The sequence below is a fragment of the Alosa alosa genome, chromosome 21, assembly GCF_017589495.1.
Source record: "Alosa alosa isolate M-15738 ecotype Scorff River chromosome 21, AALO_Geno_1.1, whole genome shotgun sequence".
Classification (NCBI taxonomy): Eukaryota; Metazoa; Chordata; class Actinopteri; order Clupeiformes; family Clupeidae; genus Alosa; species Alosa alosa.
The window spans coordinates 25,012,816-25,035,667 of NC_063209.1; the positions used below are offsets into that span (position 1 = coordinate 25,012,816).

Sequence of the window (22,852 nt, forward strand, 5' to 3'; positions counted from 1 at the left end):
GAATGTGTGTGTTTGTGTGTGTAGTGAGGTGACGGCTACTTTAGCCTCTTACTCATCTCTCCTGGGATGGCTGTTGGTTGTCAGTTGGGATCACTCGTTTCTCTGGACTGAATACAGTATGCTGCAGTAACTGTAGTGTTCACATAGTCCTTTTTACCTTTTAAGATATTTGTTGTTTTAAAAGCTTTTTTTTGCAATCTGTCGTCCCTCCGGTCATACTCCTCAAGGTGAACCCTACTTTGTTGCACATAATTTCCCTGCATATATAAACTCTATAGATGTCCACCTTTCATGCTGTTTTTATATATATATATATATATATATATATATATATATATATATATATATATATATATATATATATATATATATATATATATATATAGATATATATATATATATATGCAATAGCCCTTGTGCCGAGAACTATTTCATCACCTCATTTGCCAAACAATCACATATACAGAGGGAAGACATTGCCTGAGGCAGAATCCCATCTCAGTAGCTTTGCCCATGCCTACTGAGGCAACATTTAAGCTTCCTTTGAAGAATGATAATTTGTCTGCAGAATGAAGTCCCTCTTGTAGAAAGTTAATACATTTGTTTCACATAATGATATCTGGCTGAGAGGCTGCATAGAGCATACAAGAGAAATTGCCATGCCTATTATAAAGTTTATTATTTTTTAGCTGTGTGAGTTGAATAAAGACAGGAAGCATAAACACCCTGGTGCGAATGTGTAAATCGCTGCAGTGCGACAATGTGTCAAGGAGCGTAGTTAGATCAATTCTGCAGTCTCGAGTTGCGGAAGTTTAGAAATATGAGCTTTCTCATTAACAGATTTCTCTGGCATTTAACACATCATGCTTTAAAAAAAAAAAAAATCACAAATAATTCTGCCTGTCTTTTTGTCAGAATGAGCGTTAAATGAGAGAATCACACACTGAAATCAGTGAAAAAGACTGGAAGTAATTGAAGGAAAGCAACGTGTAGGAACAGTGTGAAGAGAAAGAAAGGAATAAAGAAACTGTGAGGAACAGAGGAAGGGATTGAGAGAGAGAGAGAGAGAGAGAGAGAGAGAGAGAGAGAGAGAGAGAGAGAGAGAGAGACTAACCCATGTGGTGAACATACAGGAATAAAAAAAAAAAAAAACACTGGGCTCTGAGCGAGGCCGACTGCGCCAGACTGTACTGTACGCTCCGCTCCAGCCTGAGAAAGCTCTGTGCGCGTGACCAAGGCTCTCCTCACTGCTCCGCAGACACCGCACTACCATTCAGTCCCACTTACAAGCTCAGCTGGCTGTGAAACAACGCGGCTACCACCAGTCGGAGGGCCTTTATGCGTTTGCTACAGCTCGCATAGAGGAACTCAATCTGTGTGTTTTGCACACTTGGGCGGGTGGTGTGCGGACTGGGCAATGTAGCAGATGTGGGCAATGTAGCAGATGTGGGCCCATTCCTCCTCAGGCTATGTGTTTTAAGACAGAGTGTGAAATCTAGTGCATGATCAGCCCTTATGCGATTTCTTCTACCACAAGCAACTGCAACAACAACAACACCACCACTACCAACAACACCAACAACAACAACAACAAGGCTTGTGTTTTCCCATCCTCTCCTACGGCAGAGCACTTTCTACCTCCACAAAGCCTCTATGATTGGCTTCGTTAGTGGACACACACATTGCATGTAGTGTGGCAGGGCCAGGCATTGCCAGGACGGACACCTTGTGATGAGAATACATTTGTTATTTCAATTCAGCATCGAGACAACAGTGTGAAACAAAGAGCACGTAGCATCACTAATGGGCATATTCTGGGCAATGACACACAGCCATCAGTTGTGTAAGTGCAAGCAGCTCATTAGCACAGCTTAAAGTGTTCCCCGGTGCATCTTTAACCGTACACTTGTTCTATCACATTTTAATTCATTAATTCATTTTATTTATTTATTTTGGACGAGTCGGGTTTGCGTGCAGCCAATTGAACAGTCGTCAGCGGCGGCCGGGATGGTGACGCTTAATTGTCGCCGGTTGATCTGTTGCTCAGACTTTTCTCCTCCCACACTTCTGTTTCTGACCCGTGCCAGCCAAGACACACGCTCGCTGCCCAACTCTTGGGCTGATCCTAATTGCTGCTTGTGTCATCTCAATTAGCGCCATCATTTTCCGCAAGGCTCCCGGTATTGTCTAGACTCCGCTCACACTGTCTCTTATCTTGCACAGTGACCTTAGACACATCCATTACAATGGATTCAATTTAAGCCTTGACATGATGCTGGGAAACTTCGGTGCAGCTAAGCTAACAAGCTGTCTCTCTGCATTAGATGTTTGCTTTTTATGCATCTTTATTTCTTTTTTTGCTACATGCGGATCATTAGGAAAAACATTTCTTCTTACTGTAGGTGTCATGTCAGTTGAGAGAAACCCTTGACACAGCATCTCTTTAACAACACTGTTTGTTTTGTTAAGGTAGTTAGGCACAGATTGCTTAAGCGTATAGACGTTATTGAACATAATTGGCCTTAACTCGACAATGTATCAAGTTGTGTTTTTTCTTTAATCCGGAAGAGAGTGAGCATTGCATAGAAGTGGTGGACATACACGTGGTGGAGAGTCACCTCCTTCCTTTATGTGCCACAGACATGTTGTTGTGTTTCATTTGTCTCTGGGGCTCTTGGGTGGAATTGAAATCAGACCCCTGAGAAATGGAGGGAGTGAGGAGGGGGGCCGTGAGAGGAGACAGGTGTGTGTGTGTGTGTGTGGGGGGACCCACGTGTCCGCTACACTGAGTAAACACGCAGACAGCCCCCTAGATGTTGCTGGGTGGAATGGAAGTGGCCCACTGGCTTCTGTATGTCTTTGATCCCTGTGGTGGCCTGAAAGAAAGGACGTGACTGCCTGCTGAAAAGCATATCCTGAAGCATAGGAGGTGAACAAGCTGGAGGGGGTTTGTGGAGGATTGTGCAGCTCAGTACACGTGTGGACAAGTTAGGATGAGCAATGCAGGATAAGTTGTTGTGGAAAAGATTAAATGATCGCTAGAAAGATGGCCAATGTCTGTGGAGACGGTGGGAACGTGTGAAAAGTTAACGTGGATGCAATATGCTTCATCTTGCCCTCTCTTGCTCCTTCCTTCACTCCCCTATTGAGCGTGTGTGTGTGTGTGTGTGTGTGTATCCATGTGTGTCTAGGAGAGTGTGGAGCTTGCCATACTGTAGGTGGGATGGGATGTTCTTTCTGCTGCTCTTTTAACAGGATCCCTTCGGGGTGCTCTAACCATTGCACTGATTTTGATGATTCCACCTCCCCTCTTTTACTCTCCCTCTTTCTCTCTCTCTCTCTCTCTTGCCTCTTTACTTCCATCCCCCTCATGTGCAGCTGTTTCAATCACCCCTTGTGTGCGTACTCGTGAGAGAGGGTCTTCTCTTCCACCCGATTCATCTGCTCTGAAATCCCGCTCCACCGTCCTTGGCGCGGGGATGGGTGGCCTGGCTCACAGCAAGAGCTGCATTTAAACCGCGAGGCTCTTTTTATCTCCCCAACTTTTCTTTAAATAGGCCACATGTCCCTATAGGAGTGCTTTCCTCCAATGTCTGACAGCTCCCTCTTCATGCTCCTCTCCTCAGCCCTTCCTCCTCGTCCTCGTCTTTAACAGTGTGACCAGCTCTTTATTATTATTTATTTAATGTTTTTTTTCCTGAGACGTGCTTGAAAACAGATGCGTTTTTGGAATTACACACCGTAGCTGCCCTTAAGGTGCCGTTTTTCATGATATGCAGAATTCGCTGATTGTCCCCCCCCCTGTTTTATTTCCCCTCGTCCTCTCTGGCCATGTTTTATTAAAGCCTGTGTGTCAGAGTGGGTGGCGTGGAGCCGGGTGCCCCTAGCTCAGGCGTGATGAATGCTGGGTGGGCTCAAATGTGTCCCCTTAAATGAGAGCCAGTAATGATGTTTTAGTCTGGCAAAAATCTTTCTGGAGTGTAAACAAATAAGTACATTTGAATGCCCAAGGTTGTGTGCTTACTGTGTGTGTGTGTGTGTGTGTGTGTGTGTGTGTGTGTGTGTGTGTGTGTGGTTGTGTGGTTGTGGTTGCAGGGTTGAAGGGTTGCATATATATATACACACACACAAACACACACACACACCACACACTCACAGACTCCTCCCACTTTCTATAACCCATCTCACCACGAAATCCTTTCTCAAATGGCCACAGGGGGCAATTTAGGAAGCATTTCATCATTTCTGACTGACGATGGGATTGAGTGCAAACTCTGACCAGGCAGCTAATCGTCAGCACTGCGGCAGGGGACATGGACACAAGATGGGAAAAGGGACTCTTGACACCACTATGGCTGACGGCACAGACGGCACGGGCGCGAGCTGGGGAAAGCGAACCCTTGACACCACCATCCAACAGACAGCCCCCACCCTCCACCCGCACCACGCTCCACCCGCACCACGCTCCACCCTCCACCCGCACCACGCTCCACCCGCACCACGCTCCACCCGCACCACGCTCCGAACATCTGCTCCTCTCATACTCCTCTCCCGCTCCTCCCCTGCTCCTCCCCCGCTCCTCTCCCGCTCCCCCGCACTCCATCACGATCCGTCTGCCCCTCCTGACCCACTTCCTCCCATGCCTGGGCCGAGCGGAGAGGTGATTCAGCTTATTAACCTCCACTGAGACTGGAGGCGGGCGCACGGCCGGCGGAAAAACACACTTCTGACGGGCCGCCTTCCTGAATTAACCCCCTGCCATTGATATGCCTTAATTTTTTAATCACACTTGAGCCCTATCATACCTGAGAGAGAGAGAGAGAGAGAGAGAGAGAGAGTAAAGGTTCATAAACCGGCAAGGCGGACTTGTGCATATTTCATCACAACCGAGTGATATATGATTATACAGAGCAAAGGGCACCTGAGCTGCATAGAAATGGGCACCCGTATGCTAATTTGTGCACAGAAATATGATTTTTTTATTTTTTTTGTACACTTCTGATTCCGCATGTGGACTTCTCAAAGCCCTCTCTCGTCTTGCTCTGTGAAGTAATCAGAGCCACTGATGTGCGGTCAGGGGGTCACTGTGCGCCAGCGACGCCTCACCCGTCTTTTTTTTTCCGCTTTACACACCTTTGGGTGTGTGCGCTGGCAGGTGGGTAAGAGACGAGGGTGGGGGAAAAACGAGAGAAAGAGGATGTGCATTAGCATAGCGGTGGCTGCGGCGCCACTCTCTGTTGTGGAAGAGGCTATTTGCTTCACCATACGGAGCCCCCACTGGGGGTCCCACCTCTCTAATCATCCTTGCCTTTGAGAGGGGACAGCGGAGCACCTGTTGCATGGTGGGATGCCGGTCCCACTGGACTCCCTGCCTCTGTAACCCAGCACATAACCTACCGGAAGCACGGAGCAGAATGTCACCGTGTGTCATCACACTCATCGGTGACACTGGAATGTGACCGTAGCCTCTACTTGGAAGGCTCTGCTGGAAGGATTTTGAGGCTTCCACAGAGGCCCCGGTGGGCATGCTGTCTAATTGTCATTCGCTGGCCATTCGCTGGCCATTCCACTTCTTCGATATGATAGGGTTGATCTGGCCATTTGGGTTGGTGAGAGGGAGAGAAATGAAATGACCAATAGAATTGTGCACCGTAACATAGGAAGGCTCTAAAGATAGTCTTGTTGAGGCTATTGAAAAGAGATGGCTAAGAGCGGATGATGTAAGTTAATCAATCGGTTGTGTAGAGAAGGGTGAGGAGGTGCAGGCATCTCAGGGGCTTATTGTGCTTTCCTTCTAGTCCGTCCTTGACCTCTATTGGCAGTGCCTGCAGTGCCCACTACAACAAAAAGTAATGAATGACATTACTGAGAACACAGTTTTATTGGTGTTGCTTCCAAAGACATTGTACATTAAATAGAATGGCTATATGTTTCAGAGGCTGTTGTTACCCTAATGCCTCTAACCATGCAAGGCAGATCTGTAATAACACTCTCTTGTTCTCTTCCAGCAAACGCTCCATTAGCTCAGTGTATTAAAGCAACTTCTTGTTTATCTCTCCCTCTTTCAATTGGTCCTCCTCCTCCTCCTCCTCCTCCTCCTCCTCCTCCTCCTCCTCCTCCTCCTCTTACTTCTCCACACCAGTGTGGCCATTGGCACATGGTCACTGATGTGTTTCTGTGTTTGTGTGTGTGTGTGTGTATGTGTGTGTGTGTCTTAATGAGGGCCCCTGTTGGTGTGTAATTAACACAACATGCAAACGTCCCTAAAGGGTGAGATTAACGCTGAATACATTAGACACAATGGCACTCTAGAGAGAGTGAGCAAGAGAGGGAGTGAAGGAATGAGAGAGTGAGTAAGAGAGGGAGTGAAGGAATGAGAGAGAGAAAGAGAGCGAGGGCAGAAGACACAATGGTAATCACACCCAATCTCCTGGTCCTGTCCTACGTCTCCGACGCCTGTCCCTTTGGATTCTTCCATCTCCACAACAAGCTGGCAGCCCTACGACACCCTCCCCCAACACACACACACACACACACACACACACACACACACACCACTCCCCTTCACTTAGTCATCATATCATGGGCCAACTCTGATAAACACATGCTGGCTAAATTATTAGAGCTGCTCCACAGGGGTGACTCAGACTCTGTAGAACGTGGCGGTGGACCCCACAGGCTTCTGGGAAATCAGCCCTCTGGGCTCTAAGCATGTGGGCCGGGCAAATAATGGGGTTTGTGTGTTTGTGTGTCCATGTCTGTGTGTGTGTGTGTGTGTGTTTGCGTGTTTGTGCCTGTGTCTGTGTGTCCGCGCCCGTGTGTGTATACTGTACGTGTGTGTGTGTGATGATGGGGCTGGCAGTATATGAAAGCGGTGTATAATTTTAAACACTCTTTGAAAGGGGCCGTGCAAGGCCACACCGATGGTCCCTCCACACCAGAGAGGCTGTGACGTGGGCACAAGGCGGCACATCAGAGAGCTCACCCATGGCGCAGCGTTCCGCTTTGGTCTTTCTGGCAGCAGATGACACTGAATGGAAAGTGAGGCCATAACTCCCTTGAACTCAAAACTTGATGGACTGTTGATTGTTTCTTCATGCAGTCCTTAACACTGATGCGTACGAAGAGACAGATATATACAGAGCCATAAAATATTCAGTAGCGTAGCAGAAAGCTCCATTATATGCAGTTGTGTGTGTATAACATGGAGTTGGCATATACAGTGTTTCCTGAGAGATAAGAGAGGTGTGGGTCTTAGTGGGAGTCTAGCCCTGTTGCACATACCAGACAAGGGGATGGAAAAGGTCACAGGCATTGTGCAAGGCACAGCTGTGTGGTAACTCTCAGCCCACTCTGTGTAGTCTCTCTCTCTCTCTCTCTCTCTCCCTCTCCCATTCTATCTCACTCTCTCGCTCTCTCAACACTCTCTTTTCTCTCCCTCTCCTCCCCTCTCTCCCCCACTCTCTCTCTTTCACACTCGCTTTTCTCACTCACATTCTCTCTCTCTCCCATTCTATCTCACTCTCTCGCTCTCTCTCTCCACTCTCTTTTCTCTCCCTCTCTCTCCCCCACTCTCTCTCCTTCACACTCGCTTTTCTCACTCACATTCTCTCTCTCTCTCCCACTCTCTCTCACTTTCCCTCTCTCATTCACAGACAGAAACCCTGCATCTTTTTCTCATCTTTTACACAGACACACACAGACACACACAGACACACACAGACACACACAGACACACACAGACACACACAGACACACACAGACACACTCCTTCTAGGCGTGACCTTCTGGCGTCCCTCTTGAGTGAGCGGAAGGCTGTGATTGGTGTGATTTTTCCCTTCTCTCCTCATTTGCAAGGAGCCACGCGGCGAGCGACACTCGCGCGACCCTCCTCTTCCGCGCGTGCACAATGCCGTCCCCATGGCAACTGCTCTCTGGCAAAGCTCGATGCTAGCTAGCACGATGCACAGAATGTCACAGGCGCGCGCGTGTGTGTGTGTGTGTGTGTGTGTGTGTGTGTGTGTGTGTGTTGTTGCTGTTGTAGGGTGTAGGAGGCAATCAAGGGGCAAGTGGGAGCTTGCTTGGCGACAGCACCCGCGCTTGCTGCGTGATGGTGGTGTACCTGAGACTAGAGGGGTACTACAGGCCAGCCATCGAGGGCTGGGAATGGCAACCCACCCAGCTGAGTGATTCTAGAGGATGCTGAACAGCATGCCTGTGTTCAATACCTACATCGCTGGGTTTGTCATTATAAACACTCTCTCTCTCTCTCTCTCTCTCACACACTCACACACACACACACACACACACACACACACACACACACACACACACACACACACACACACACTCTCACACACACACACACACACACACACACACACACACACACACACACACACACACACTCTCACATACATACTTGTTCAAACAGAAGAGAACAATAATGGTATGTGAAGGCCTTACCACAGGCTGACCAGCTTTTGACATTACGCTAAGCTGCGGTGGAGGATATTTTCTTCAGTGTTATGAAGGAACAAAATCCCCTCTCTTGGACCCCCGGGGCTTTTCATGACTGCTCTGCAGTTTCACTCTCTGTGTTCCAGAAAGCCCCTTCAGAGTAACTGCTGCCATTCTTAAATTGCACTGCTGGGCAAAAACAGTCTCGCTAATGGCCAGTAGGTGGAGGTCTTGCATTGGGGCAGGACATTTAGGGTAGTTCAGTTCTGTGTGTGGATGTGTGCTTGTGTGTGTTTGAGGTGGCGTTCGGCCAACACCCAGGCCTCATTGTTCTGTCCATTATAATTAAGGAAACCCTGTAGTCGAGCAAACAGCCTCACAGCAGACACATAACTGACAGGGGTGGAGGGTGGGGGAGGGCGAAGGGCTAGACAGGTCCATAGTGGATGGAGGTATTCATGTTAGCGCAGCCTAATTTCAAGGGCTCACAGCTGGTGCAAATCAACTCGGTTTCAAATTGAGCCAAATTAATTTAACACATTATCAAAAATGTGAATAGCCTTTTGCCAGCAATTGCACAATTCAGGCCAGAATACTGGTGCTGGACAGATTGAGAGTGACAGTGCAAATGAATAGTAGGGGTTCACACCTGATTCTGTGTGTGTGTGTGTGTGTGTGTGTGTGTGTGTGTGTGTGTGTGTGTGTGTGTGTTTGTTTACAAGCTAGTGTTGAGTTGTTTGTGTATGTGTGTCTCATTATGTGCATGTGAGCTCTCACTCAAACCATCAGAACTCAAAAGAGCACAGGGTAATGGGTGGTGTTAAGCTTTATAGTGTCGTAGTGGCGCAGATTTTGTCGGTGATTGGAACAACCAGAGTGGTGGAAGTCAGTGCAACCTGCGTTGTGTTGAACACACGGCTCAAGTCCGTGTCTTGCAGCACCTCGGATTGGGAGTTGAGCGCATTAGCAAGCGAGCTAGCACGTTTTAAGGCATCGGGAAGGAGGTTTGCCAAATATATGTACATACTGCATACAGTTACATGCCAACCATCTCATCTCCATCACATCTCTTTCCACAAGGGTTATGCCTTTAAAAACCATATCATAAAAAAACATAATCATAAAAACCTTTCTTGAAAACACACAAGTAGCTGACCCCCTAGGAGTCAAGAGATTAGCAGAGAGCATGCAATGTCATTTACAACGCATATCCAATATTGATGGATAATCATGTCAGTATTACTGACATCTCGGAAATGCAGAATGGCGTTAGGTCTGCAGGACTGCTGAACATTTCACCCTGAGCTGAAGAAAGTTTTTTTTTGAGTGCAGCACTTTGTCAACAGAAAAAAAGCAAGGTGAATGTGTCACAGAGACATAACAAATAATGCAGGACTCAAAACATATTCACAAAATAAAGGTTAATGTAGCTGCTGTTGTGTCTGAAATTGCCTTGCATCTGAACTCTTGACCCTGTGCTGTTAAAAACTCCTGAAGCAGTCACAGTGCAAACAAGTAGGATGAGAAGAACTGGCTTAACTGTGCACAGCAGGTTCTCCGTATTGGTGATTTCGAATAGGAGACGTCATCAAGGCAGAAATGATTGCACTCCCTGTTGAGGTTACAGACAGTGAGGTCCAAAGTTCAGACCACTTAACTCATGACTTGTGGTTTGCGCTTCCATTTGTGTTTGTCTGTGAGGGCATGGATGCCCACATATGTGGGTGCCAGGGTGCGAGTCCATTTGCCTGCACATGACTCCTCAATATGTCCGTCTCAGGTTACTCCTCACACAGTAGTTTATTCCTCACACAGCAGGATAGCTAACATCTTGGTTGGTTGACTTGAGAACGCGAGGGTCTTTATCTCTCAACTTCACCAGTCACTATGAACACTATGTTTTAGCAACCACAGCCTCACTGTGGTCACTGAGCTGGTTCTTGTTCAAGAGCTTTTGCTGCTTTGTATTTTTCCATCTACTCATAGAGAGTCTCTCTCTCTCTTTCTCTCTTTCTCACACTCTCTCTCTCTCTTTCTGTCTCCCTCTCTCTGCAGTGGAAAGTCTAGGTTCAGTAGGTGGGGTGGGTGGAAGATGGAGAGGTCTCTCTGTTCCACTCTACCTTCATATGTCAGAACACTGGTGTGACTACATAGGAATCAATAATAGATCTGGGGGTCCTGCCCTTCACCTCTTTTCTCCACAACCTTGTCTTGAACACAGCACTCGTGTTGGGAGCACTGCCGCATGCAGGCGGAGTTGGAGATCACTTGATCTATGCAGAAAAAAAAAAATATATATGCACAATTCTGTGTGTGTGTGTGTGTGTATGAGAGAGAGAGGGCATATGTGCACTCATCTTGATGTCACTTGATAGATGTGTACACAGGGGAAGCCCCTCCTGTCCCTGGGATGAAATATTAATGTGATAACTGGAATGTGGGCGGCACTTGCTTTGAATGAAGAGACCGTGTCAGTTATCACGTTCTGGTTTCAAATGTCCTAATGTTTGTTTGTCTACTCTCTCTTTCTCTGACACACACACATACACACACACATACACACACACACACACACACACACACACACACACACACACACACACACACACACACACACACACACACACACACTGTTCTCTTTGCTGCTCCTTGCTGTTTCCGTAAAATGTCACATAGACACAGGTGGTCAAGCCGTGCCTCTTGAGTCTGGCCTCTCTGTTCTCCTCAGTTTATATGGATTGGTAGCCCCCCCATCTGTTGTTGTTTCCCAGCTCATGTTGGCCAAGTGGATGGCGTCACAATTATATTTGACTGCTCGGTATTGATTGCATGTCGATAGCCATCTACAACCATCGCTCGCACGGTTGCTAGGACATGGCCAGGCACCCTTTAAGTGCTGGTCTTGTCCTAGAAAGACACAGCAGAGGTCATAGCCTTGTGCTTGAGATTCTTATGATTAGACAGAAAAGAAGGTTTGAGGATTATCCTCATTTATCACCCCACCTCTCTCTCTCTCTCTCTCTCTATCTCTTCTCTCCATCACAGCTTTGCACAAGCTGAGCTTTTTTTTTATGTTTTCTATGCTTTAGAGCTTTGCCTTAGTTTTTATACCTTTCTGACATTTTTCATTGCTCTCCCCAATTAGACACTTCAAGTTAAATGTTAACCAATTACATTTGTATACATTACCGTGTGTTTACACATATGCTTCTCAGTCTCTCTACGGCAGGACTTTAAATATGCTATTTTGAGTGTCAGCAGGGGGCACTGTGACACCAGTGCAGTGAGTGTTTGAGAGCACACAGTGCTTTATAGCCCTTGTTTATAGGAGGGAATAAATACCTCCCTTTGTGTCTCTCTCTACAGTGCACAGAGTACATGTGTATGGGCTAATCTAATATCACTTCCACTCCTGAGAATGTAAATATCATCCAGCCAGTGATGTATATGTGCTGACAGCCGTAATGGTTCAAATGTGACATTTGAACTGTTTGGATTGTGAATCAATGAGGTTTTTATTTTTTTATTTTTGGTCCAGACTCACAAGTATTAATTTTCACACATTCGATGTACCACTGGACTGTGTGTGTTTCAGTGACATGGGCGGTCTGGGCTTTGTCTGGTAATGGTTTGTGTCAGGACCAGTTTAACCTTTTCCCTGGAGCACACAGTGCATTTAAGCTGCCTGGGGGGAGGATGAATGCCATTTCTGAGATTAAATGAATTAGTATGCCTCAGTCATTATAGCAGCGGAACAGTGTGGATGATTATTCATAAAAAAAGACTCGGGCAGTATAGTTGTTTGAATTGTGAATGCCTAGTGACTTGTACATTTACACATTGCTGAACACATTTGGATGTAACAAAACAAATATGTTGTGTGTGCGTTGGCATTCTGTTGAAAGAGACATGAATTCTCCACTGGAGCGGCGACCATCGCCATGGGAATGGTTTGGGGTTAAAGGTCAAGGGAGGGCGTATAATGGCACTGGTGTTAGCTTTGATGATATACCACTGCAGCGTTTGCCTGCTGCTCTTTTGACTCCAGTTTGACACTGTCACCATCAGCAAAGACTGAAGATGACCTCATTAAAACATAAATTGGCACAGATGACAATATAGCGGGTTGATGCCGTGCACCAAGGAAAGGAAACTCCTTTGTCAATAGGCGGGTGTCCATTTTGATTTGGATTTGGCTTTTCTTCTGTGTTGATTATCATTTCACTTGAACATGGAAGTACACATGTAGGATAAGATGAGTGGCATCCATCTCTCTGTGGTAGTGATACATTGAAGGCGAAAAGGGCCTTGCAGACAATAATGGTCGAAAGGTAAACCCTCCCTGCTTGGATGCCATTTTCAATTTGTTTCCATTGCTCTTTATGTGATTTTAGCTATGAAATTAAATTAAAATTATACAAATAGTTGGTGTTGGTGTTGTTCCCACCCTTTGAGCAGGAAATATGTTTCATCGTTTTTGACATGACATTCCCTCTGATACTCGACTGCAGTTCAGTCCATGAGTGTGCTGTTGAGTGTGGTCATTTAGCCAGGAATATTTGCACCTCTACCGCTGCCCTCCCCTGATCTCTTCGGAATTCGGATTACACTACAATCACAGAGGATATTGACCTGGACTTCAGGACCTCGACCGCATTATCGCGCTGTAACTACCTCCTGCCATGTTTGCACCAATTTGGACTCGCAGTGCTGCTCTGCCTCCTACGATTTTCCACACTCTCCTCAGCTCAGTGTGGCCTCCCGGTGTGCACTAGTGTGTGTGTGTGTGTGTGAGAGAGAGAGAGAGAGAGCAACAAGCAGGCAATCACATTGGGTCTTACCTACCTGTCTTTCACCCAAAAGTCAGATAGAATGAAAAGACTGGTAGATCAAGTGTATCACTCGATAGAGAGAGAGAGAGAGAGAGAGAGAGAGAGAGAGAGAGAGAGAGAGACAGAGACAGAGACGACTAGTGGGGTTTTCAGTCTTGTTTCTTTTTCCCCATGCTGGCTTCTGACAGCAATCAGCTCAATACGGTTTCTCAGGCCGCTCGTAAAGCTCCCTAATGGAGACACTGTTGGAGGGACCCCTGCGGGTCGGCATGACACCGGGAGAGCAATGGCTCCCCCTCACTGCCCTTCTCTCTTGCCTCATTCGTGCCGACCGGCCTCAGCCTCTCCCCTGCGGCTTCTCACAGACCCGACGAGTCATCACACCCCTTCCCTTCACCCTCCCCCTCCCCCCACCACCTCCTCCTCCAATCACCTGGACGAGGTGGAGAAGATGGAAGATGCCACATAGCTTGGCTAACAGGTCACTCCTCCGGCAGGGAAGCAAAGATTTGATCCCAGAAAATATCTTTCTTTTTGGTATCTTTGTTAATTCTTTACTTATCTTTGTTTTTTGTTTTTTTCCTTTGTTTCTTTTCCTCGTCTCTCAGTGTTGTTCTCTTGCTCTCCTCTCGGTGTCTTCCTTTTGCTGATCTTCTTTTGTTTGTAGTTCAGAAGTGCATATGAGCAGTAAAGTAAAGTGACATGAGATCTAGATAAGTGCGGGACATGCCCATCTGTCATAACATGGAATTACCTAGAGTACACTTCTGTGCTCATGACACCAAATTGCAAGCAATCACATTGCATTCCGTGGATCTCATTTCACCCCCTCATCCCTTATACTACCTAATAAGTCTTGCATGTTTAGGCTCTTTTTCATAGCTTCTTCGTTGACAATATTTTGTGCCAAAACTGGATGTAGGCCAGCCCTTTGACGGGTGTGAACGTCCAACAGGGGAGTGCAGCACTTTGGCCTACTTCAGGCCCAGCCCCGCGGCTCACTCTTTACACGATGAGCACTCATTCGAGATCACGCTGAACCTCATTTGAAAGAGCCGGGCCTCCGAAGGTGTGAATAATTTTACAATATGGTTCTGAAGGCATCTGCTGGGATATCCAATTAAGACACAATCTGTTATCTGTTCAAATGACTAATAAGCACAACAAAGAGATGAAGGGACCCCATGGAATTCATATCAGACCACTCCAAAATAACGGCCGTCTCGTCTGTCTGGTGCACTGCGGATATTCTCTCTATCTTTTTCACTCTCCTTTGCCAATCCTTGCTCCCTCCATTTCTTTATCGAACAAAATATCTCTATCCTGTTTTTATGTTTTTTTTTTATTTTTTTCCATTAACGTGAGGGGCAGATTCCCCCCCGTTAATAAGGAATACATTTAGGTTGGCTGTCATTGTGACTCACCATGGCTATGTGGAAGGTGAGGCCGTCTGCTATTGTTTGTGTGTCGCCTTTCATGTGAAAAGGAGTTGCCGTGGCGAGCAGGTCGCAGAGGTCACAAAAGATGTCTCTCCCTTTCATAATGAGGAGTTCCATCCCCCAGCTCAAATACAGGCCTCTAATAGCGACGTTGGCCACTGCTGAGACCGAACGCTGAGATGACCTTCATTACCAAATCAACCCAATTAAGCAAATAGAGTGGGAGAGACTAGGAGAGAGAGAGAGAGAGGAAGATGGTAGAAACAGAGTTCAAAGGAAAAGAAGACTGTCATTTTCACTCTCTGTCTCCATCTTTCTGTCTCCTTCCATGCTGGCACACTTGCACACTAGCATTCTGATAATGTGGTCATTGACAGTGCATTGCTGTATCCGTGAGGCCTGTGTTGGTGTAATCCATCGACAAACTCCCAGAGCGGACAAAACCCTTTGCTCTTGCCCGTTCGCTCGCTCTCCATCATCTGTGCCAGAAATGAAAAGGCTTCTATCAAGCCTGTCTGCTGATAAAGTTAGCAAGGATATTGTTTCATATGTCTCTGTGCGTGCGTGCGTGCGTGTGTCATGTGTGTGTGTGTGCGTGCGTGCGTGTGTGCGTGCGTGCGTGCGTGTGTGTGTGTGTTTGTGTGTGTGTGCCTGTGTGTTTCAGCGCCGTAGCCTTAACCAGGTGCGATCAGAGTGTCTGTGCTGTGAGATTTGGGTGTCCTCCAGCACTGTGAAGGCTTGATAGGCAGACAAACATACTTGCAGGCATGCAGAGATAAAGAAAGACACAACACATGCAAGCCAGGTCCAGACTAAGGCCTATGAGTGCCTCACGTCTGTGCTCTTAATATGTGTGTGTGTGTGTGTGTGTGTGTGTGTGTGTGTGTGTGTGTGTGTGTGTGTGTGTGTGGTGTGCCAGTAAGGAATTGTGTGGAATACAAAAGAGCTGACTGAAAAGAGAGGAAAAGTGTTGCTGGTGGTATTTGGTTCTTTTGCTGTCAGGTTGGGGAAAAGGCAGGTTCTACTGTGCCATAGAACAATGCGGCTTCATTTAATTGGCCTCTGCCAGTCCACCTGGTGAAAATCACTCCTATTATTTGACACCATCATTCAAATGTGACTCGCCCTGCACTTCTAAATGTACCAAGATGGTGGAAAATGAATGGGAGAAAAACTCAGGCAAACCTCATTTCTTTTGATTTCTTTTGGAAAAAAAGCCACATATAGCTGTGTGGGCATGCCTGCAAGCTTCAGTGTCAATTTTGAGTTATGACTGCAAGTAGGTGGACCTGGAACTCAAAGTAATACTTCCCTTGTCTTGGTATATTAAATGTACATAGTGTTTGTGCATGTACCTGGATGAAGCAATGGCACACTATACACGTCGTCAGATCTCTTCATGCCGTTTGCGTGATGCCAGAGCAATCAAACAGAACATTCAATCAAAGGGTACTGTGGCAGAGCCTTGCGTAACCTCCACCGCAGGCCGAGCACTGGTAGATTTGAAGCCACCGTTGCTCATAAAGTGTGCTGCTTTGACTGATCATCCACACACATACACACACACACACACACACACACACATACACACACACATGTGCTCCCTTTCATCAGCTTTCATCACCACCCTCCGATCCACTTCCCTGGCCCCAAGCGGAAGGAGATCACTTAACCATAAGGAAACAACAACGGAAAAAAAAAAATAACAAATCACCCCCCATCTAAACGCTGAAGCCATACCATATGGAGAGGCCATGCTGTACCAATGGGGATGTTGGATCCGATGCTGTGGCAGGCATGCCGAGGTCACTCTCTCCCTAGCCAGTACTACGCTTCGGTTGCTTTGAAAAGGCCTCTTAAAGTCTTAGCATTGAGTTCATTAGAAGGGTTCTTTCCATAGTAATACTGTGTGGTGTTTGCCCAATAGGAGTTAGAGACATTAGGCCTGGCTTGGGGCTGGTGTAGGTGGAGGGTCACCACTGACCCTTCACCCATTCATAACCTCTTTGATGGGGCATGTCATGTGGCGAGGCATGCCGAGGACCCCTGCGGCACCCAACTTCCGCCTGACTTAGTTCCCGCAACACCTCGATGGCAAGTCAGGGGGAGAGGACTTTGTTGAAATTTTAATGCATCTTTGACCTAGATTCTGCACGGGGGTATGGTAGACGCTCTTGCATCTTTGTGTGTGTGTGTGTGTGTGTGTGTGTGTGTGTGTGTGTGTGTGTGTGTGTGTGTGTGTGTGTGTGTGTGTGTGTGTGTGTATGGGTATGCATGTCTGTGTGGTTGTGATGTGTGTCAGTCTTTGTGCTGTCAGCTGCAGGGAATAGAGACTTTCTGATCAGGAGGTAGGGTAAAGGCAGACATATTGTGTGTACAAGAGATGGTGTCTGCGTTTTTTTTAGCATGTTTTAAAACTTTCTTTTTGCAATGGTGAGAGAGAGAGGAGAGAGAGGGGAAATGGGGTTTGAGTACCAGACAGAGATGTATAAGATTGGTAAATGTAAACCAGCTCCTGAAACTTGACAGTGGAAATGCCAAAAAGGTGCGCAACATTTTTCTGAATAGTTTTGCGAGGTCTATTGGGGGCTTAGCGGGCTGGAGGGGCTGACAGGATGAGCTTTGGGAGCTATTTTGTCTGAAAAGTGCAAAGTGCAGTTTAAAATTAAAAAGAAGTTATAGTTATTTTCCACTGACAGTCCTGTAGCAGGCTCATGATACGAGGTTGACAGGATAAAGACTGAATTACAGCTTTCTTGGTTTCATTCGACAATTTTGTGTCTTCCCTTCGTTTGCCATCCCACATTGCTTTGCAGCTGTGGAGAGTGGGGGCCACTTAAGCAGAAAAGGCTGCATAACAGCTGCCAGAGGGAATGAGCGCCTTACAGAAGCGTAATCACGGCAGGCAGACTTCGTACCCACACTTCCTGTCCTCTGCCATCATCCGTCCCTGCGTTCTGCTGCTGCTGCTGTGCGTCCGCTTTTCACCTGCCATTATGCCACAAGTGCAGGCTTCCATCAGACAAGCACTGACCTTATCTAACTCGCTAGCTAGCAGGAACAAAAAAAAAAACACTCAGCGATAAGAACTGAGAGATGCTAACACACTTGACTTTGGCATTTAGGTCATAGCCTTGGACTTTCATTGAGGGTGTTTGCCTTTGTGTGTTTTTTTATATTGCAGTTGATTTATTCATTGGCAAGTTAGGTTTTGCATAAACCCATTTTAACACAAGCATTTTTGAAAGCCTCACCAATAGATGTGATATCAAATACAGATATTTCATTTGTTTCATTTCATTATTACCATTTTTTGGGATACACTACTGGGCTATGTTTTTATTGCCCCAATCAAACAAACAAATTGCAGCTTTTTTTGCCCCAGAGATTTTTTTCCTTCTTTAATCATACTGACAGCCAAACAAGCTACTACTCAACCCACCTTTGTTGCTGAGTTCTACTACCCAACCCACCTTTGTTGCTGAGTTCTACTACTCAACCCACCTTTGTTGCTGAGTTCTACTACTCAACCCACCTTTGTTGCTGAGTTCTACTACCCAACCCACCTTTGTTGCTGAGTTCTACTACTCAACCCACCTTTGTTGCTGAGTTCTACTACTCAACCCACCTTTGTTGCTGAGTTCTACTACTCAACCCACCTTTGTTGCTGAGTTCTACTACTCAACCCACCTTTGTTGCTGAGTTCTACTACTCAACCCACCTTTGTTGCTGAGTTCTACTACTCAACCCACCTTTGTTGCTGAGTTCTACTACTCAAACCACCTTTATTGCTGAGTTCCTGGCATATGCAAGCTACTACTCAATCCACCTTTATTGCTGAGTTCTACTACTCAAACCACCTTTATTGCTGAGTTCCTGTTATATCCATTTTAGGAGACATTATTATTGTAGTATTGATGATTAGCTTAATCTGTGCATATTTGGTCAGGAAGATCGATCAAAATGTGCCTTGCTGACAAAAGACAAAAAAGACAGGTGGAAATGGACACAGAATTTGGACACCTGAAACATTTTTTTTTTTTTATTGAATGAGGCATCTAAGTTTTGCATTTCTAAACTATGTTTACAGCCATTCCTCAAGACTGGTGCAATGTATTAGTTTATTCTGCCAGTCAAATGTGTCCAGGATAGAACTAGATACAATGAAATCTAGTCCCCCTCCCGTACCCTCTTGACAGGCTATGATGTGTAAAGGGAAAGCCACTCTACAGTGAGATATTGATCCAATGCACACTGCCAAAAAGGTGAACACATACATGTCAATCAAAGAAGCTTAACTGCAGTAGCCCAATATCAACAAATGTATATACTATAGAATCATGGAAGAGCAGCTGACCTCCAAGACTGACCTTTTAAATTATTTATCTATTATTCACCCAATTGAAAGCTATATTAAATTAAATGTATATTAAATTCCCTTAGGTCATTAAAATGTACATATCCAACATCAGTTTTTGACAATAGGACATGTATTCGTTTTGTGTAATGGTTGTTTTAAGAGAATATCATTTAAGTGAAATGGTAGTTTTAGATGTGTGCTCTCTTTTGTGGAATTTGCCTTTTGGCATAGAAGAAAACGCCAGCTTCTAAGCACATGCACAAGTCTACTTGGGTCCCTCAATCCATCAATATGTAACAAACAGGACAAAGAAAGAAAAAACAAAACACCTTCAGGTGAATAGATTCAGGTCACCTTCGTGCATGTCTCCCTCTCATTACTGAAAGCCCATCTTCATATCTCTCCTCTGAGGGGTCAAAGAGCACCCCTCTGTGTCTGTAACAAACAAACCATGGCGTAGTTAACGAAACTCCAGTCTCCCTCCCTCTGACTCGCTCTCTTGCTCTCTTGCTCTCTTGCTCGCTCGCTCCCTCTCGCTCCCTCTCGCTCTCTCTCTCCGGAGCTGAGCCTTGGAGGCTGATCGGAGCAGAAAAAAACTGATGACAGCATGGCAGGAAGTGTGGGAGAGCAGCAGCAGCAGCAGCAGAAGAAGAAGGAGGAGAAGGAGGAGAAGAAGAAGAAGAAGAAGAAGGAGGAGAAGAAGAATAAGAAGAGGAGGAGAGGGGCCAGAAGAATGAGATGGGCAGGGATTCCTCATTGGTGATTAAAAATAACCTTTCCTGCAATGGAGAAGCTGTTAGCAGTGCCCTTTCCATTTCTGCAAATGCCATGGCAGACTCAGGGTCTAATGATGCTGCAATGGTTTCAAGGCAATTACACCGGCTCCAAATTGATCCCAAAGCATTGGATGCACAGAGAGTCTGCCCCACTCAACCGCCCCAACCAGTCCAGGTCTGGGTGATTTAGACTCATTAGCCAGCACTGGTTGTTACTCCAACGACCGACGGGCGGCCTTAATAAGAGGCAGTGCAGCTGCATCGGATATGGGCATGAAGAATGAAGACAAGTGGGGTTGGGTGGAGCATCATGGAGGGGCTTGTGTGTGTGTGTGTGTCTGCGTGGGATGGACATGGTGTGTGTGTGCAGTTTCAATACGTCCAATGTACTGTAGGTTAAATAAATAAAAAAAAAACAATTGGGCACGCACACTGTTTCCAGAATGTGGCGGCAGCTGGAGGACTGGGGCAGGATGGCCGTGGGCCACTCCGCTGGGCTGATTCTAGGGGCAGCCCCAGCAGGAGGGATGCTGGGCCAGTGGGAACCATGTTTTTCCTGAGGCCCGCAAACAGCTCCCTGGGAGTTAGTGGCAATCATCCCATTTAGTTCCCTGTTTGACAGCCTGTGTTTTCCCCCTCTTTTAGGGTAGTTCAGATATTTATTTATATTTGTATTTATTTATTTATTTGAAAAAAGAAAGTCTTCAATTCTAGCTTTTCACCATATTCTTCCCTTGTGCTACTGCCTAGTCCTTGACCAAATCAGTGTGGCTCCTGTGTAGGTGGATCCGTTTTCTTTGTAGCGTCGTAGCTGCGCACAGCCATTCATCCCTCACCAATTAGTCCCCTCCAAAGTGGCTGGTGTGCCAGTGCTTTTTGGTCTGCGTGCTGTTCAAAGGAGCCTTTCTCTGACAAGAGAGTGTATCTCTCTGCCTTCATCTCACGGCGGAGCACAGAGCGGCGAGGAGAAGCTAGAAGAGTGTGCAGGAAGCCCGGATCAAAAATGACAGAGTCTGGTGGTGTTATTGTTTTCTTTCTTTCTGTGTCAAAAGTATCTGTTTGTGGATATTAAAGAGCACTGTATTTGTACAGATTGGCCTTAGATGTGCCTCTGCGACTGGTGGTACGCACATGTGGATGGCATAGTCTTGTGCACCCAATCTTTTAAGAGATGTAATTTAATTTGTATCTAACTTGAAGAGAGGTTGAAGAGCAAGGGCATGTGAATGCCAGGCAATAGTCAGTGCTAATATTATTTTTTTTCCTTCTGGCACATAGCAAAGCTGTGTGGGTGAAAGTGTAGGAGGCAGGAGGGGAGAGAAAAGGGAGACAGACACACAGAAAAGAGACAGAAGGTGTGCTCCTCTTCTGCATGCACTGTGAAGTCACGCCTCCCCAGCCTTGGCAGAGTTAGGCTGGCAGAAGTGGGACACTCTTTCTCTCTCCATCTCTCACTCACTCACTCTCTCTCTCTCTCTCTATCTCTCTCACTCTCTCTCTCTCTATCTCTATCTCTCTCTCTCGCTTTCTCTCTCTCTCTCTCACCAATGCCATGTGTAACGCTTCGCCAGCGCCCATTGTGGCACTCCGCGCGTTTCAAGACTCAGCCTCCGAAGTCTCACCTCCAGACAGCAGATGTCCCACACTCACGGAGACCTCAAGTTCCCAAGCATGGGGAGTGACACACATTCTGTGAATTATGATGGCATAATTTGCCTGACAAGACACTTAGATTGCCTGAAATGGATACCTGATCAGCTATTTTTTTTATTTATTTATTTTTTTTTTTTTTTTTTTTAAGTACAAAATAAAAACATGGTGTTGTGACATTTTCTCAGCAGCTGCTTTGTGTTAGTGGAATGTATAGTCTTCATGACACGCAGACAGCACATGCCGCTGTGGCCAGAGGGTCATGCCTGCTGAGATGGAGAAAAAAAATCTGTTATCTGTTTTTTTCTTCTTCTTTCTTCCGCCTGTTCTCTCCCATTCCTTCGCCCAGTCCTATCACCTCCGAGTCTTGATGACGGGATGGCCTAGCTGGACAGATGGCTTCTGATTTCGTTTCTGTCAAAAATCTCATCATTCATTTAACTGCCACCTCTCTCATTACTCTCTTTATTTATTTATTGAAATGGGCCTCTCTTGTCAACATGTGGGAACTTCATCGCTTTACCTCATCTTGCCTTCTCTCTCTCTCTCTCTCTTTCTCTCTCTTACTCTCTCTCTCTCTTTCCATCTCTCTCTCTCACTCTCTCTCTCTCTCTGTCCATCTCTCTCTCTCCCTCTCATAGTCACACCCGGGGCAGTTCCAAGGCCCTGTATGACCATCTGTCGGTGTGATGAGGCCAGAAAGTTGGCGTGTGACAGGAGCTAAGGGCTTGTATCCTTCGTACCCTCTCTGTGTCGGGGATCGCTGCAAAGCTGCCAAGCCCTCTTATATCACTCAAATAAGCGCCAGGTGCTGGCACTAGCCATGCCTCTTGAAATATTTTGTTTTTGAATTAGGAATAATTGGACAATCTTATTAGATCTTAAAATGAAAACATGGTTACATTGTATTTCAGAAACTAATACACCACAAAGTATTGCCAAAAGGGGACTAGTGGTTAAAATCCCTTCCCTGCCCCCTAGGCTTTAACCCAGAGAGGGAAAGCATAGGTTATTGTATCCACTGCCTCAAGTCTTTATTGCTGTGATGGATTGTCAATGCGGTGGACCATGCTATGTCGAGCAGAGTGTTTTGTAGCTCCCACTCCCTTGTCCATGTGTGTGCATGCATAAACGACAACCGTCTCCTTTTTTTTGTACAGCATGTATTGAGGGAAGGAGAAAAGGAAAGTGCAACACTGCTTGCTCCACGGTGCATCCAATTTACTGACTTTCAGTAGAGTCACATCATGTATTAAACTTTGTCATAAAGGGTTTAGTAGTCCTAGTTTAAGCATTCCATATCTCACTAAATTCCCCCTTATGTTTGAGCCAGGG

At 46.2% G+C, this 22,852-nt stretch overlaps 1 protein-coding gene across 1 annotated transcript in view; it reads left to right on the top strand.

Moving 5' to 3' along the window:
* diaph2 (diaphanous-related formin 2) overlaps positions 1–22,852 on the top strand; it is a 417,030-nt gene that overhangs the window by 178,020 nt on the left and 216,158 nt on the right. The window lies entirely within an intron of this gene.